We start from the raw sequence: 16,028 nt of genomic DNA, 5'->3' as shown, positions 1-16,028 counted from the left end.
GCGCGTCGTGGGCGACGTGACCGTTGCCGAGGTGTTGGGAGATAATTGTGAAGCACGTGGAGATGCAACCTGCGATGCTGCCACGCTTGAGGATGCCCAGGCGTTTTGCGCCCAGCTCTCTGACGCCGACGGCCCCTATGCTGCGTGCCACGAGTTGGTGGATCCAGCAGCCATGTACGATGCTTGTATTGACAACTATTGTGAAACCGGCGGCGTGGCGGCCTGTGGCCTGTTTAGTGCATACGAGAGCGTCTGCCGCGCTTCGTCGGGCGGGCGGGCCTTGGCTGTCAACTCCATCATTGATCAGTGTGGTGTTTGCAACGGCAACGGCGAGACATGCATCGACGACTACTCCATCACCACCGTGTGGGGCGACCCACATTACGTGACGGTGAACAGCGCCACTTTCAGTCAAAGCGGTGTCTGCGACTACGTCTTTGTCAAGGATTGCGCAGGTGTGGCCGAGTTTGAAGTGCAAGTGCGCAATCGCAATAGCACTAGCAACGGTGTGTACACACAGGCTGTTGCCGTCAAGCACCAGCGCTATCCTCCCTTGGAACTGGGTGAAGGTGTTGTCTACTATGCCGGTGAACTCGTGCGCACTCTACCGACTCTCCTGCCGGATGGCACCTCCTTGCGCCGCGCCGCCAGTGGCACCATTGTCGCCACCTTGCCTTCGGGTGTCGTGGTCGAGTGGACCATTGAAAGCATTTTGACCGTTTGGGTTCCTGATCAATACACCGATTCGGTGTGCGGTTTGGCTGGCGCTCAGTCGACTACGACGGGTGAATTGGATGGTGTTGCCTTGGCTGCCCGTTGGTCGGTCGTCAACGTCACGGGTGCTGCCTCGCAGCTGTTCCGATCCCATGAAGACATTTGTCTGCCGCCTGAAGAACCGGCGGTGCCATCAGATCCATGCTTGGATGTTGATGAAGACGAGCGCATTCGTGCTGAACAGGTGTGCAACCTGATTATCGATGGGGATGGCCCCTTTGCTGAGTGTCACGCTTTGTTGGCGCCCGACGCGTTCTACGAAGCTTGCATTCAGGACATGTGCTACGATATGCACCGCATGTCAAGCTTGCGCCAGTACCGCCTCCTCTGTATTGATCGCGATGCGCCGCCAGTGCCTGACGTTGTGGATCGTTGTGGTGAGCTTCTTGGCGACGGTTCGAGCTGCGCAGATGACTTTGCGACATGCGTGATTGGCGAAGATGGCTTTGTCGTGTCATTTGATGGCACACCATATCTCTACAGCGGAACATGTCCCTATGTCGCCACCAAGACGCTCAACTCATCGGAATTCGAGGTGCAGGTGCGTCGCAACGCGGCGAGCGTTGATATGGCGCTTCGCTTTTGGAACCGCTTGACCATTGAAGTGCGTGCGCAAAGCACTGTGCTGGTGAATGGGGCCGTCGTCTCGCTGCCGTGGGTCGCAGATGGTCACACTATTTTGGCTGTGACAAACGCCATCACTGCCACACTCAGCAATGGGTTGTCAGTGCGTGTGTCGAAGGTGGATGATGAAGTGCGCGTTCTTGTGCCCTCGATCTTCCGCCGCAGTGTGGGGGGCCTGTGCGGTGCCTTTGGTGCTGCTGTCGGGTCGGACCTGATTCAACCTGACGGTGAAACGTATGCCAACCCTACTCTGCCATCTCAAGTCTATGAGTTTGGACTGCAGTGGGCTGTGAGCAATGGAGCGCACCTGCTTACAGGTGCCTCGGGAACGTGCCGCGATGCGGGCGTACCTGCCACCGCGACTTGTTCCTCAAGCGACCTCTCGGCTGTTGCGGCCTTTTGCAACGTCCTTACCACCCAAACGGCCTGTGCTTTCAACGTGGATTTGACCTACGATGCTTGTCTCACAGTCGTGTGCGAGCATGGTCGCGAAACGTTGTGCAATGCCGTGGTCAAGGGGACTCGAAGCTACTGCGCCGCTGCTCAAGGCATTTTGCCTTGGTCCCAGAGCGTTCCTTACAGCGTGTGTGGTGAATGCGGTGGCTCGGACAGCTCCTGTACTGGTGACCATGATTCGTGTGACTTTTCCAGCGCAGGCTTGTGGTCTCCGCTCAACAGGATCACTCGCCATATCACCCGTGGCACCTGTCTTTCACAGCTGCTTGAAGTTCCTTCCCTTGGCGTCACTGCTGAGGCGGAATTCACTTGCCAAACAGGCGCGTGCTTGCAGCAAACAGTGTCCCGCGTTCTTGTGAGCCCCCGCCCGGGCATCGTAGCCGACGTAGATGTGGACGCACACTCGCTAACCCTTGGTGGGGATCAGGCTGTCGGTACATCTGACGGCCAGGTGCGGGGCGACACGACGGCGTTTTTGCGCAATGGGCAATGGATGCTCTTTGATGCGCGTACCACCCTCTTGGTCACCCTGGATGCCGATTCCTTCGACGTCAGCGTGGCCATTCCCGCGACACTGGTCAATGCCAGCGCTGGCTTCTGCCGAGTCAGTACCAGTACCAACCTGGCAACCGAACAAGGCCGCCTTGCGCACGCGCGCCGTCACAACCTGACTTCGTCGGCGCTGACAACGAGTAGCCCCTGCATGACTTCCTCAAGCGCCAACTTGGGTCGCGGTACTGCCGTGCTAGTGGACGCTGTCGTTCGTACCCTCGACGGAGCCCTGCTGCTGCGCGTTTTGCCGGGCGTGTACTGGTTGTACAACGCCAATGGCGTTCGCATTCAGGTTGAGTTGGTTGCAAGTGTCTATGGTGTGTCGGTGCGTGGAATTGCTGTGTGGGTACATAACAGCAGCACATTGCTTCAATGGTCGTGTCCGGCTTCTGGTGGACCGTCCGTCTTTGTCAATGGTTCAGCAGCTGGCGCCCATGATGTGGAAGGCCTTCTCTACGATGGCCTGAACGATCTGTGGACTCTTCGCCTGTCCAGCAGCACCATGCTTGCGGTGTATGGTTTGAGCGGTGGTTATTGCTTGCTCGCAACTTCAGTCACGCCTGCGCACCTGTACAAAAGTGCTGGTATGGTTGGTTTCTACAGCAACCGCGTGGAGCCACCCGTGGATCGCTTTGAGCAGGAGGCAGTCAGCATCAACGCGACGTGGTTTGCGCCTCTCAGCGCAAACGATACGATCAGCGTTGCAGCCCAACGGTGCGAAGCTTTACCCCAGGTACGCTGCTGTGTCGCGCTAGATGTGTCTTTGCGAGATGCTTGCGCACTACATGCCTGCGTTCATGGTGCGGAGATTACCTGCCCGCGCTTTGGCAACCTTCAAACGGTGGTTGAGATCCCAGACGGGCCAGCGCCCCAAGCGACGTGTGCCGCTATCGGTGACCCTCACTACACCACCTTTAATGGTCTTCGCCACGATGTTTATGCCACGGGTGACTTTACACTACTGCGCACTGCGCACACCTGGGTTCAAACGCGCATTCATACCTGCCCGGGTCGCAACGCGCGTGTCGTCGTCGCAGTTGACAATAATACGGCCAACGGTCTTTCGTGGGTTGAGCTTGATTACGATGGCAAAATCTGGATCAATGGAGTTCCTGCCGTGCTTGGCACATACGCTGTGGGATCCATGATTGTGCAGTCCAATTTCGAGAGCGCGCGCGTGTTCACGACGGATCTCACCGTCGTCATGCGGCGTTACGGCTTTTACATCAACCTTTGGATCGAAACTGCCAACGCGGACACCATTGCGGTTGGTTCGGGCTTGTGTGGCAACGATGCTGTGAGTCAGCTGCACGGCATTCCGGTCAACGAATCGCTTTTCCACAGTCTTGCTGCTGATGAGGTCGAGCCGTGCGATGTGTCAGACAGCAATCATTGTCGAGATGATGCAGATCTGCTGGCATTTGCAAACTCGTGCTGCTCTGAATTGGGCTCGCTCAAATCATCTTGCATTACTGACATTTGCCTGACCAACGACCGTGACATGTGCAATGATTACAAAGACACCAAGGTTGTTCAGCCATCGCCGCCATCGCCGCCACCCACATATCCCACGGTGCCCAGTTGTTCTACTCGGCTGCAATGCCAACTTAACACAGACCCGCGCATCATTGGCGTGAAGGGGAATCGCTACAACTTCAATGCTGTTGGTGAATATTGGATGCTTGATACGGATCGCTACTTCGTTCACGCCCGCCTCGTCCAAGTGAGACAGGGCTCAGCCATCCAGTACGTCGTCGTTGGACTCTACGACGAGGCTGGAGCTGACATGTGGACTGTCGGCGTAGACAATATGATGGGCCGCTTCGACCTCTTCATCAACCAGACACACGTGCCAAACGGCATGTACGAGCTCCGAAACATGACTGTGATGACCTCTGACGTGAGCGCCACCATTGTTGTGGGTGACCTCATTACGCTCACCCTCACTCGATTGGGTCAGACTTACATCAACCCGCGTCTTGTGTTGGATGGCTGTGCAGTGGACCTGTACGGCGGTCTGTGCTCGGATCCAACTGGCGTGCTCGTCACCCGCAATGACTCGCGGTTTGTGTATCGCAACCTCACTTACGAAGAGCGCAACCCGGACCCGCAGCCCGTGCTCAGTGACGAGTGCACCAACAGCACACTACAAGCCCAAGCTGAAGAGTGCTGCGCCGAGTTGGACTCGGCAGCGAGCGTTGCTGCCTGCATCGCGGATGTTTGCGCTGCTGATGACATTGCGTGGTGCGCCTATAACCTTGAGCAGGACGAAGAGCGCAAGAAATGGGAGAACTATACTGACCCGCCGAGCCCGTCGCGTGATCCAGTGGGTGACGATGCCTTTGATCGCTTCATGGCCTCAAACCCCATGTGCACGAGCTGGGGTGATCCACATTACATCACATTTTCCCAGAAGACCTTCGACTTTTACGGTGTTGGTGAGTACACTCTGCTGCGCATTGGCGAGCTTGAGCTTCAAACCCGTCTGGAAGCAAGTGGAGAAGCAAGCGTCAACTCGGCGTTGGCTATCCGGCACACCGGCACGGGCGAGACCCTCGCCTTGTACGCCGCTGGTGACGCCGTTGTCACCGTCAACGGCCAGATCGTAGTTGGCATGCCCACAACGGCCGTGGGCGGCATAGTGGACCTGACATCAGCGCGAGCTCGTTTGCGTTTGCTGGACAACTCTACTTATGTTGACGTACGCATCGAGAGCTTCTACCTGAATGTTTACGTAGCCACTGCGCTGCCCTTCCTGGCCAGCTCAGGCCTGTGTCGCAGTCAAGAACCTCTGACCGTGCCTCCTTGCAACGAGTCGGCCTTTTTGTATCCCAACGGCATGACTTGCGAGGAGTGGCGTGCCGTGCATCAAAATGCCACCCATGGCGAAGATGTGGCCTGCCCGAGCAACTTGCTCACGCAAGCATACCAACGCTGCGGCCTCTCAACAGAGCCATGCGCCAGTGCGTGTGCTCTCGACGTCTGCGTCATGCTCCAGGCCCCAGTCGTGGATGATTTGGCGGTCAGTTCCTTGATTGCAACCCATCAAGATTGCGAGGATACAATTGAGCGCCGCGATTGCGAGGCGAATGCATCGTGTACGTCAGATGTGTGTGACTACATTGCACCAGACCGCTTCCCGCTCGCTCTTTGCCGCACGGACATCGACTTGACCCTGAGCCAGAACGAGTGCTATGCTGCTCGTGCCTTGGGTGCCAGCAGCACTCAGCTCTGTGCTCTGCTCAGAGAAGTTGCCGCGCGCTGCGGGTTGCCTGACGTTGCCGTGGTGAATGAGTGTGGTGAATGCCTGGGTGCACCTGATGCTGGTGGTTCTTGCGCAAGCGACGACCAGTGCCGCGTGTATGGCGCTCTCCATCAGACATTTGCGACCACAGTGGCCGTACATTCGGCTTCATGTGACTACGCCGTCGTGACGGATTGTGGCGTCACTGGATTGGGTGTTTATGTGCGTCAGCATTCCTGCTCGAACGGACTGTGTGCACCGGCGCTCGCCGTCCGAACGCCCCTTGGCACCTTGTACGAATTCCGCTCGGATGGCTACCTCTTGAACCGAGGGGCAACCATTAAGGCATATAATACGTCGCTCATGTCCGCTGAGCTCGACTTTTTCCAAAGCGGCTCATCCTTAGTCGTGTCGGTGGCTGGCTTGCGTCTCGACGTAGACCTGGCCACGATGAACGTTGATGTTGTTGCGCACGGCTCGGGCCAGAGTGACGGTTGGTGTGGCTTGTGTTCCGGCCGAAGCACTTTGCCTCTTGCCACTGGCATCTTCAGCGTGTCGACCGGTGCCTGCGATGCGGCCAGCGTTACTTGCCCCTCAACTAGCGCCCGAACGGCCGCGCAAACCTCTTGTGCAACTGAAATGGCCGCCTATGCCACTTGTGAAGTTGCCGTTGGCAGCAGTCTGTGGGCTACGGTGGAGTCCCGTTGCATCTTGGAACGCTGCCAGGCGGGCGCCGATGCGGTGTCCTGCCTACCCAGCTTGCACTTGCTCAGTGGTGCCTGCGAAAGCGCCGGGATCACGACCTTCCAGCCCGCCGTGCAGCGCTGCTCACAGGATCGGCGTTCTCTGAATGCCGTCTGCTCAGTGGTCAACGGCTCGTATGTTTTCGTCGACGATGACCTGGCGCAAATGCTGACGACGGGTTGTGGCTACACGCTGCTTGGCACGTCTGGCTATGTCTTGGGTATGGCGGGGCAGTCCGGTACTGCAGCTGTTCGCACGCCCTCGGGTGACCTGGTTCAACTGACAATGGGTGGCCATTTGCGCTGGAACGGTGCTCTGATCACCAGTTTCCCTTGGATGCAACGCGATGCTTCAGGATTTGTCCTCTATGCGGATGAGCGCGAAGACGGCCTTCGCCTGGACGTCGGTGCGGACGTCCGTTTGGTCGCGCGGGAAGCATGGCTCGACGTGTATGCCTCAGCAGCTCTGTCGGCCGCCGACGGCATCTGTGGTTCGGGTGCGCCAGCCACCGTACCTAGCACCGTCACACTTGAGAGTGGCACCGCTACAACAATCTATCCTGCTTGTCCGATCACCAATGGTAGCTCGTTCTGCTCTGACACGCTGATGGCGGAGCCTGAGCTGAGTCAATGTGGCGTGTATGCTCGTACTTCCACAACTTCCCAGTGCTCCGAGGCACATCGCCTCTTTGCTGCCTGCGTCCAGTATGTGTGTGACGAGATTACAAACATTCACGGCTCGGTCGTAACCAATCTAACCGTGCTGAATGATCTACTGGATGGCCCTGTCGCTAATGAGACGCGATGCTTCGCTGCCCGGCTGCAGGGTACCTTGTGCCCTGCCTTGCCGGCGTCCGACGCTCTTGATCGTTGCGGCGTGTGTGGTGGCAATGGCACATCGTGTGGCTACACTGATTCGGACCCGACTTTGACTTGCCGTGCCGTTGGTCACCTGGGCATTGTCACTTTTGACGACCAGACGTTTGACTTTTACGGAAACTGCCGCTATCAGCTGGCAGCAAGCAACTTTAGTACAGCACTAGCTCTACCGGGGCAGGCCTTGGGTGATTTCGCCGTGTGGTTCCAAGCAGGCGTGTGTTCATTCAATTCTGAAGCCCTGTGTTTGAGCGCCGTCACCATCACAAGCTCGCGCTTTGGCAGCGTCAGTGTTTCAGCAAGCACCGGTCGCTTGACTTTCGGCTCGACTTCGACGTACGCGCTGAATCTTGGTGCTGATTCGTTCAGAGCGGTGCCAGCTGGCTTCGAGGCACGCTTGTTCCACGGTATGGTTCGTGTCAGCTGGAACTATCGTAGCTCGCTCGTGGTCACCATTGCGGCTGACTATGGCGGCCGGGTTCAAGGCCTCTGCGGCAACGGTGACGGTTTGCAAGACGAGGCTGTGTCGACGCGCGATTTGGCGTGGGCATATGGACTACAATGGCGTGACCTCAACAGCTGCGATGCAACGCGTGAGCCTGAGGACAACTGTGTGGTCTTCCCCAACTCACTCCCACCTCAGGCCGCAAGTGCGTGTAGCGAGCTCCAAAATGCTTCGGGCATCTTTGCCGACTGCTTTGATGTCGTTGACCCAGCCCCCTTCTATGACGCGTGCTATCAGTCTGTGTGTAACTGTCTGGCCGATACGCAGTGCGCTTGCTCCTCACTTGAGGCATACCAAGTCGCCTGCCGGCAAGCTTTGGTGGATATCGACTACGTCGAGCAACCTTGTGGCGCTTGCCCAAGCGCAAGCTGCGATGTGGGTGATGAGGCCACATGTCGGTTTGAGGGTGGGGCGTACTTCACCACATTTGACGACCTCTTGTATCGGTTGCGCCCCACCTGCCCCGTGGTACTGACGCAAGATTGCGGGGGTGATGGATTTGTTGTCGCCATGTCCTTGGATGCACTCACGGGCGAGCCCGTGATCAGTTACCAATCTCTGGCACTCGACTATACCCTGGACTTTACCGCAGGCGGGCTTGCTGCCAATTCCCGAGATGATTATAACCCGGATGGTGTGTCAGTTCGAGTTTACGTGGCCAGCGATGGCTCCGGTGCCTCCCTGGTCGACCAGCTCATGAATGTGACTGTGCACATTGGGGTGAATGAGGCAGTGCTTGTCCGCGTGGCAGGATCGTGGGATAGTCGCGTGTGCGGTCTGTGCGGTGCTAACATCAACGGCAACGCCAATGATGACCTCGCGCCATACTCTGTGGCCGATGCCCGCCGCTATGCCGAAAAACACCTCGTCCTCCCGACCGATGAGTGTCAATTGGTGACTGAGCCGCCTGCATCGTGCCCTATCTCGCACGCTGATGACGTGTCGCGCCAGTGCGCACTGGCGATCGCACAACTGCCCAACTGCTCGTCCCATGATGATACCTCACTTCTGTACACCTATTGCCACGAGCGCGTCTGTGATCGTTTGCAGGCTCAAGAAACCCTTGTCGGGGCACTTGAGGCTGTACTTTGTGAGTTGTACGACATGCAGCAGGACCGCTGCCCGACCATCAATAGTCATCACCGCGACCGCTGTGGCGTGTGCTTTGGTGACGGTTCGAGCTGTGATGTCCAAGGCACATTCGATACCAGCTGCACTTTGTATGATACCACAGATGTGCTTCGCTTTGATGCAGCGCGCGCGCCCTTGGCTGGCAACTGTTCCTATGTCCTCATTGCCACTGACCAGGCGACCGTGGAACTGATGCGTCCAAATACCATCATGGTTCGTGACACGAGCTTGGATGAGAATCTCCTCAGCTTTGCCGTGGGTCAGCTTGCTCCAACCACAGGCCACAGCGTAAGCCTCGGTGACATCACCATTCTCGGAGCCGGGGCGCATCGCCTTTTCACCCGGCCACACGTGACACTTCTGACTTGGAGCGATGACAGCCTTGAACTGGAGTGGAGTGGTACCACCATGACCATCCGCGCTGGCAATGCAACCTTTGTCAACAATGTCACTGGAGTGTGTGGCACTCGCCGCCGCGCTTCGGCTGCACAGGTTGTCAGCAATACCCTTGCCAGCGCTGTTGGTCCTTGCAATGCCAACGCGTCCGTCGTCACCTGCACCAACGCAACGCGTGCGTTAGCAACGGCCTACTGCAATGATATTTTGATGGACGTGCGTCTCTTGGGTCCGTGCCATGACTTGATCGATGTTGCACCTTATGTTGACCTGTGTCGTGACTGGGTGTGTCGCAATGCGCAGCCCGAGTGGACAATCGAGACCATTGAAGTTGCCATCCCAGCCATTAGTGCTTATTTGGAGCAGTGCAACGTCTCATATGTGGAAGATCGCTGCGGTGTGCCTTTTGGCGACGGGTCAACTTGCGCGGATGATCGCACCTCGTGTTTCCTGGCTGGCTTTGAGGTTGTCCAAACCTTCACCGGCGCGCGACAACGCGTTGGTACTGCCTGCCAACAGGTCTTGCTGGCCGATGCGGCTTTCGGCTATGCTGTTTGGACAGAAGCTGCTTCGCGGTCACTGCATTTGCGCTATGCCGACCTTCTACTCGTAGTGTACCCAAATATGTCCTTTGCCGTGAATGGTGTGCTCATGTCGGGTGTGTATCGTGCCGCGGATGTGACGGTGCGTGCTGGCCTTAACTACGTCACCATCGTAGCTGTCAAGCTGGACCTTGAGCTTGTCGTCACAAGACATGGCGGCGTCACAGTCAAGTCGTTGGCGACAGTTCAAAGCGGCATCTGTAGTGACCAGCCCGTGCCCTCATCTGCGTTCATTGGCACGATGGGCCATACTTGCACGCCAACCGTGGCTGTGCCGCGCCCTTGCGACGAACACGCGCTGTGTTACACCCTGGGTGACCCTTTGAGCCTTGAAGCGTGCCCAAGTTACACGGACTTTGGCTTTTACGCCTGTAACTACTTCATGTGCACTTCCGACCGGGATGAGGCAATTGCCGTCGTGCGCTCGCGTGAAGACTTGTGTGTTGGTAGTGGTTGTGGCCTCGTTATTGATGGCGATGATCGTTGCTTGAGTGGCGACAGCAGCCCAACCACTTGCCTGGTGTATTCGCAAGGCATTATGTTCACCAATCGCAGCCAATTTATCGACGTCTTCGGCATCTGCCAGCTACCGCTGGTCAACACAGCGGGCCTGCGCATCTGGCTAGATTTGTCGGCCTGCGTGTCGGAGAACAACTGTGAGGTGACCGTACACATTCAAGAAGGCCTGGGCTCTGACTTGGTTTACCGCATCACGCGCGAGGGGAATCTGGCAATTTTGAATGCCACCTCGCAAAGCTTTGAGCTGCTCTCCGCGACGGTGGTGCTTGACCGCCTCAACGGGGGCGTGACACTTCAGCTGAGCCCGCTTAGCATCAATGCAACTTCGTGGGTGGCGTTGGATATGGGTGCATGCACAATGCCCGAATTGCAGGCCAACCGCTACCTCGACTCACTCCGCAACACGTCGGATTGCGCCTCTAACTTTACCAACGCCACGCTTCCTGACGTCTGTGGCACAGATCCCGATGCTTACCACGCTGCGCAGTCACTCTGTGCACCGCTCATCACCTCGGATGTGTATGCATCGTGCCGTGATGATGTGGATGCGCCTGGGTTCTATGACCAGTGCATGCGTGCCGTCTGCCGGGGGTTGGCTCGTTCCGAGACATCGGTGGAGCTCAATAACACGGCTTGCGGCGTCGTAAGTAGTTTTGAGCGCACGTGTGTCGATCACGGCTGGCCAATCACCACCAGCATTCTGGGTGATTGCGCCCGCTGCAGCGCCAACTGTCGTGCTCCACCGGCTACGACTTGCTCGGTGCTGGGTGGTAACGTGTTGCAGCTTGCATCAGGCAGCTCAGGACTTCTACCAGATGGTGATTGCGAGCTCGTTTTGCACGAGGCATGTAGTGCACAAGGCTCTGGTTCAGCGCGCGTCAGCCTGTTGAACAATGCACTGCGGGTGCGACTAATCGGTGTGGGTACCCTGATTCTTGCCGACGGTGTACTCACACTCAACGGCACCACTGTGCCCGCCAGCACAACATTGGGCTTGTATAGCATCTATAAGCTGAATGGTGCCACAGTGATTGAGCACCTCTACAATGCCTTCCGCATCGTGGCGACGTCAGACAACTCCTTCCACGTCGAATCAAACCTCAAGTGCGGCGTTTGCAATGCCAAGGGTGCAATCCCATACTCAGCCCTGCTGACGTACACGATGCCTCACGAGGGTGCATCTTCGTGCACACCGCAGCAACCTTCTTCGTCGGTCTGCACAAGTGTTGACCGTGAAGCTGAGGCTACCGAGGCGTGTGGCGTCATACTGAATGCATCGAGTTATGACACGTGCTTGTCGCGCCTTTCTGCAAACCGCACATCCCTCTTTGAGGCGTGCATTGCCATGTACTGTGACGATGCTATGGCTCAGGCTTTGAATAGTCGACAAATCTGCGGTACAACCGTGGGCTGGTATGAGGACTTGTGTCAGCCCCTCGCCGCCGCTGTAGGCACTTCTATCATTGATGAATGTGGTGAGTGTGGTGGCGATGGCTCACTCTGTCAAGAAGACGACGAGGATGACCTGGCCAGCTGCACCGTGTATGGAGGTTTTTCGCGCACCTTTTCTGGTCTGGACATGCAGGCGTGTGTTTCTGGCACCATGCTGCTTTTTGCTGATGGTACCGAATGCTTTACCGCCGACGTGCAAGTCTACGGTCATTTTACTTTGCGTGATGCTGCTGGCTACACGGCACTGAACAGCCTCACGGTTGTGATTGGCGATGCGACCGCCACCGTCACCGTGGCAGGGACGGTGCGTGTGGATGGCGTTGTGCAATCGTCGCTGCCGCGCACTCTGGCGAGCAACTGGACGATTACCAGTGCCTCGCAAGTCGTTACCTTTAGCTCAGCCTCCCAGGGTATCACTATTGCTTATACGTATGGCCGCGTTCTCCGCATTGACGCCCCGCGCTATTTTGCCGGAGAGATCTGTGGCCTCTGTGGTGACATGCAAGATTCATATGAGGCATGGGCGCAAGCAACGAGCAATGTGACCGTCACGAGCGCACACGCCATGACGTTCGTGCCTGCAGAGAACGAGGGCTATATCACTTCTGATACCTGTGACGAGCAGCCTCGGGCGGTTGGTAACGACACGCTTTGTGAGGATCTGCTCGATGCACGTTACAACTCTTGCCGTGCCCTGTCGAACCTGGACGTTGACGCTTTCCTCGAGCGCTGCCACCTGGCGCACAGCCAGTGCGGCGCGGGATGCGCCTGTACAGTCGTGGCGGGTTACGAGCAGCTTTGCCGTACCAACGGTGTCACCTTCTCTTCGGTGGTGGACAGTTGCGGCGTTTGCGGCGGCAACGGCTCAAGCTGTGCCGATCCCGATGACGACGGAGATGATCCCACTGGCGAAGACGATGATCCCTGGAAGGATGGTGATGTGACAAACGTAACCAACGGCTATGCCCTGTGCTTCCGACAAGCGGGGGCGGCAGCATCCGGTCTCGTGCCCTCGGGAATGCTTGAGTCTAACTTTGTTATGATTGAGTTTTTGGCGAAGCCGTTGGCCTATGGCGGCACTGTTTTCTCTTATGTGTACACCAACGCGCCGAGAAACGCTACCTCAAACCGCCTAGATTTTGACATGTGCGAACCTCGTCCTCAGGAAAGTTTGCTGGAGCCCGTAGCCAATCCGCCCCGAAACGGCCAAACCTTCGCCGTATTGAACACCCAGCCTGTGACGTTGGCATATGGCGATGAGCGACGTGCAACCAACTTCACCATGGTTCTGGAGGAGTGGAATCATGTCGTGCTTGTCTGGTCTCGTTTGCAGAACATTGTCCAGTTCTACCTGTTTACCCCAGAAGGTGAGCTACAGCAACAGTTTGTTCGCTTCGAGTCGACAGATACCATCTTCAATTCAGGGGGCCTCATGTCTCTGGGTGAGTGGGCCGTGGGTCCGGCAAGCTTTGAAATTCCTGATGATGCACGTCCCTACTGGGGTTGCGTGGATGAGTTCAGGATCTTCGAGCGAGCCCAGACTCCTTTCGACGCTTCGACCATCCAGCAGAACTTCCGGCGCAACGTGCAGCCCTCGGCACAAAACCTCAAGCTGCTTTACAAGTTTGACGATGGTGAGGGCGATACGGTCCGTGATCTGGGCCCCGTTGGCATGGACCTGATTATGGCGGTACCTCCGCTGCCCAGCCCATACTGGCTCTTAACGTACACTGACATCGAGGACCTAACATCCTCGAGTAGCTCAGAGCTGTCTTTTGGCTCGGATGAAGAGGAGGCTGCCGCGATTGACGTTTGCAGCCGTTTCATTCAGAGCTCTACCAGCCTCTGTGCCCTGCTCGAGTCAACCACGATCGAGTACTTCTATGCCGCGTGCTTGGATGAGGTTGCTGTCAGTGGCGACGTGTCGGCTTCACGGTCGGCCATCCTTGCCTTTGCTGACTTTTGCGAGACCGTCTTATCGCTTTCGCAGTGGCCTCTGCAAGCGTACTGCAACGACTTCCCTGAGTTTGACTTTCCCATGTGGATTGGGCCATCTTGTGATGTCGAGTGCTATAACGGCAACGCTGACGATGCCAATCCCAGCGTCTGTGCTTGCGACAACGGCTATTATGGCGCGGCTTGCCGCTCCGTTTGTCCGGGTGGTGCTTCAAACCCATGCAGCGACCACGGGCGTTGCGGATCTAACGGTGTGTGCGTGTGTGACGCTCGCTTCTCTGGCGTCGATTGCAACGCCTGCGCCGAGGGATGGATGGGTGATGAGTGCGAGTTTGCCATGATGAGTGGTGGTGCGAGCAACGAAGCGGCTCTCGAGGCAGCCGGTATCATCTCTCCATTCTCTGGCACTCGCTTCTCCTTTGACCTGCGCGGCGAATATCTACTGTATGCCGTGCCGGACATTGAAGTCCGAGTGACAGCTGTGTTGCTGGCATGCTTTGACGGCCGCCTGTCTTGTGTCGACCGCGTCCGCTTTGCTGTGGGCAACGTGACTGTGACGTTTGATGTCAGCACGGTGAGTACAGTGCGTGTGGAGGTCGAAGGCCAAACTGGCACCTCAATGCTGGGCTTGCACGGCGTTGGCCGTGTGGTTAGTGCTTGGCCGTTTGACATGGTTCTCACCTTGTTGAACGACCAAAGTGCCAACGTGGCCATTCCTGCTTTCGGCCTTAATGCAGTTGTGAGTGAGAATGGTGATGCTGGTCTTTCGTTGCGCATGACGGCTGCTGACGCCATGGTCTCCTCAACCAGTGCCAGCACCGGTTCCAGTCTTTCCACTGCCATGCCTTCGGGCGCAATGACTGGTTCTACTTCGTCGTCGATCGCAACTTCGACAACGGCAACGAACCAGACCAACACCACCACAAGCACCTCCACAAGCTCCACAAGCACGACTAGCACAACCAGCACAACCAGCACCACTTCAACCTCCACCACCACTTCCCCAACAGGCCCGGCAGCCTTGCCCACGGCTTGCCGTGTCTCATACGGTCTTTTCGGTGCTTGTACCGAGGCGGCCGTGGTGGCTTGGCACAATCAGACTTTGAACACGGTCCTGGAATACTACGAGTCAAGCTATCGACTGTCTGTGGCAGGTGTCAACAACACCGCTGGTGCAGCTGTCTTCCTTAATGACTCGTCGGTAAGTGGGCCCCTCGACGTGCACGTGACTACCCAATTTGCCCTTGATCTGATGGTCAAGCCACGGGCATTGGGAGGTGTCATCCTCTCCATTGCCGACCAGCTCAGCCTGACGGTATCACATGGAGACCAGGGCTCCTTTTCACGCTTGGTGCGTTCGGGTGCCAATTTGCGAATGGTGGCCTTTGAGCGCCCTGTGGTCTTGGGAACCGTTTACGTAAGCTGTGACGCTTTTACCACTCCCTTTACCGTCGCATCGCACAGCGTTTCAGACGATGGTACCAAGGTTGCAACGCTGGTGCCACAGAGCACGATCGCAGATTGGTCCACGTTGACAGCCTGTGTTGCTGGCACGTGGGAGACACGCACACTCACCATCACATATGGCGATGAGATTGTCGACTCAAACATTGAGCTGGCAAATGACGCATGGTCGCAGCTGACTCTGGTGCACCAAGCTGAGCTCGGCTACGTCGAGCTCTGGGTCATCGATGAACGTAACGAGATGTTTTCAGCGGCTGCTTGGGTTGGTCTGGACGCCGACTTTACGTCTGGCACCCTGGCCCTGGGTCGCTGGCTCGGTGGCTCCCTGGGCATTGGACGCCCACCCTCCATGCCTTTCGTGGGTGTTGTGGATGAGCTCCGCTTGTGGGATCGCCTTAGTAGTATGGCCATTGTGCGCTCGACCTTTGGTGAGAACATCCCGCGCTATGCGCCGGGACTTCTCCGTCATTGGCGTTTTGATGAGGGCACAGATGACCTGGCCTTTGATAGTATCAACGGCGACCATTTGCAGGGGCCATCCCGTTTGGCGTTGGCTTGGGTTGCCTCTGATGTACCGATGGCAGGCGCCGTTTCGTATTCTTTGGCCGCCCTGGAAAATCGGCGGGTCACCGTCTCTCGTTTCGAGCTTCGGCGCCGGCGCCGCGCAGTGGTAACTTCAGTGGCCGGCTGGCCTGCTACCGTCGCGGTCAGCGATCTGACTGCCGACGAGCAGA

This window comes from Monosiga brevicollis, genomic scaffold (assembly GCF_000002865.3).
Source record: "Monosiga brevicollis MX1 MONBRscaffold_4 genomic scaffold, whole genome shotgun sequence".
Lineage (NCBI taxonomy): Eukaryota > Choanoflagellata > Craspedida > Salpingoecidae > Monosiga > Monosiga brevicollis.
Note: the sequence above shows the minus strand (reverse complement) of the source record.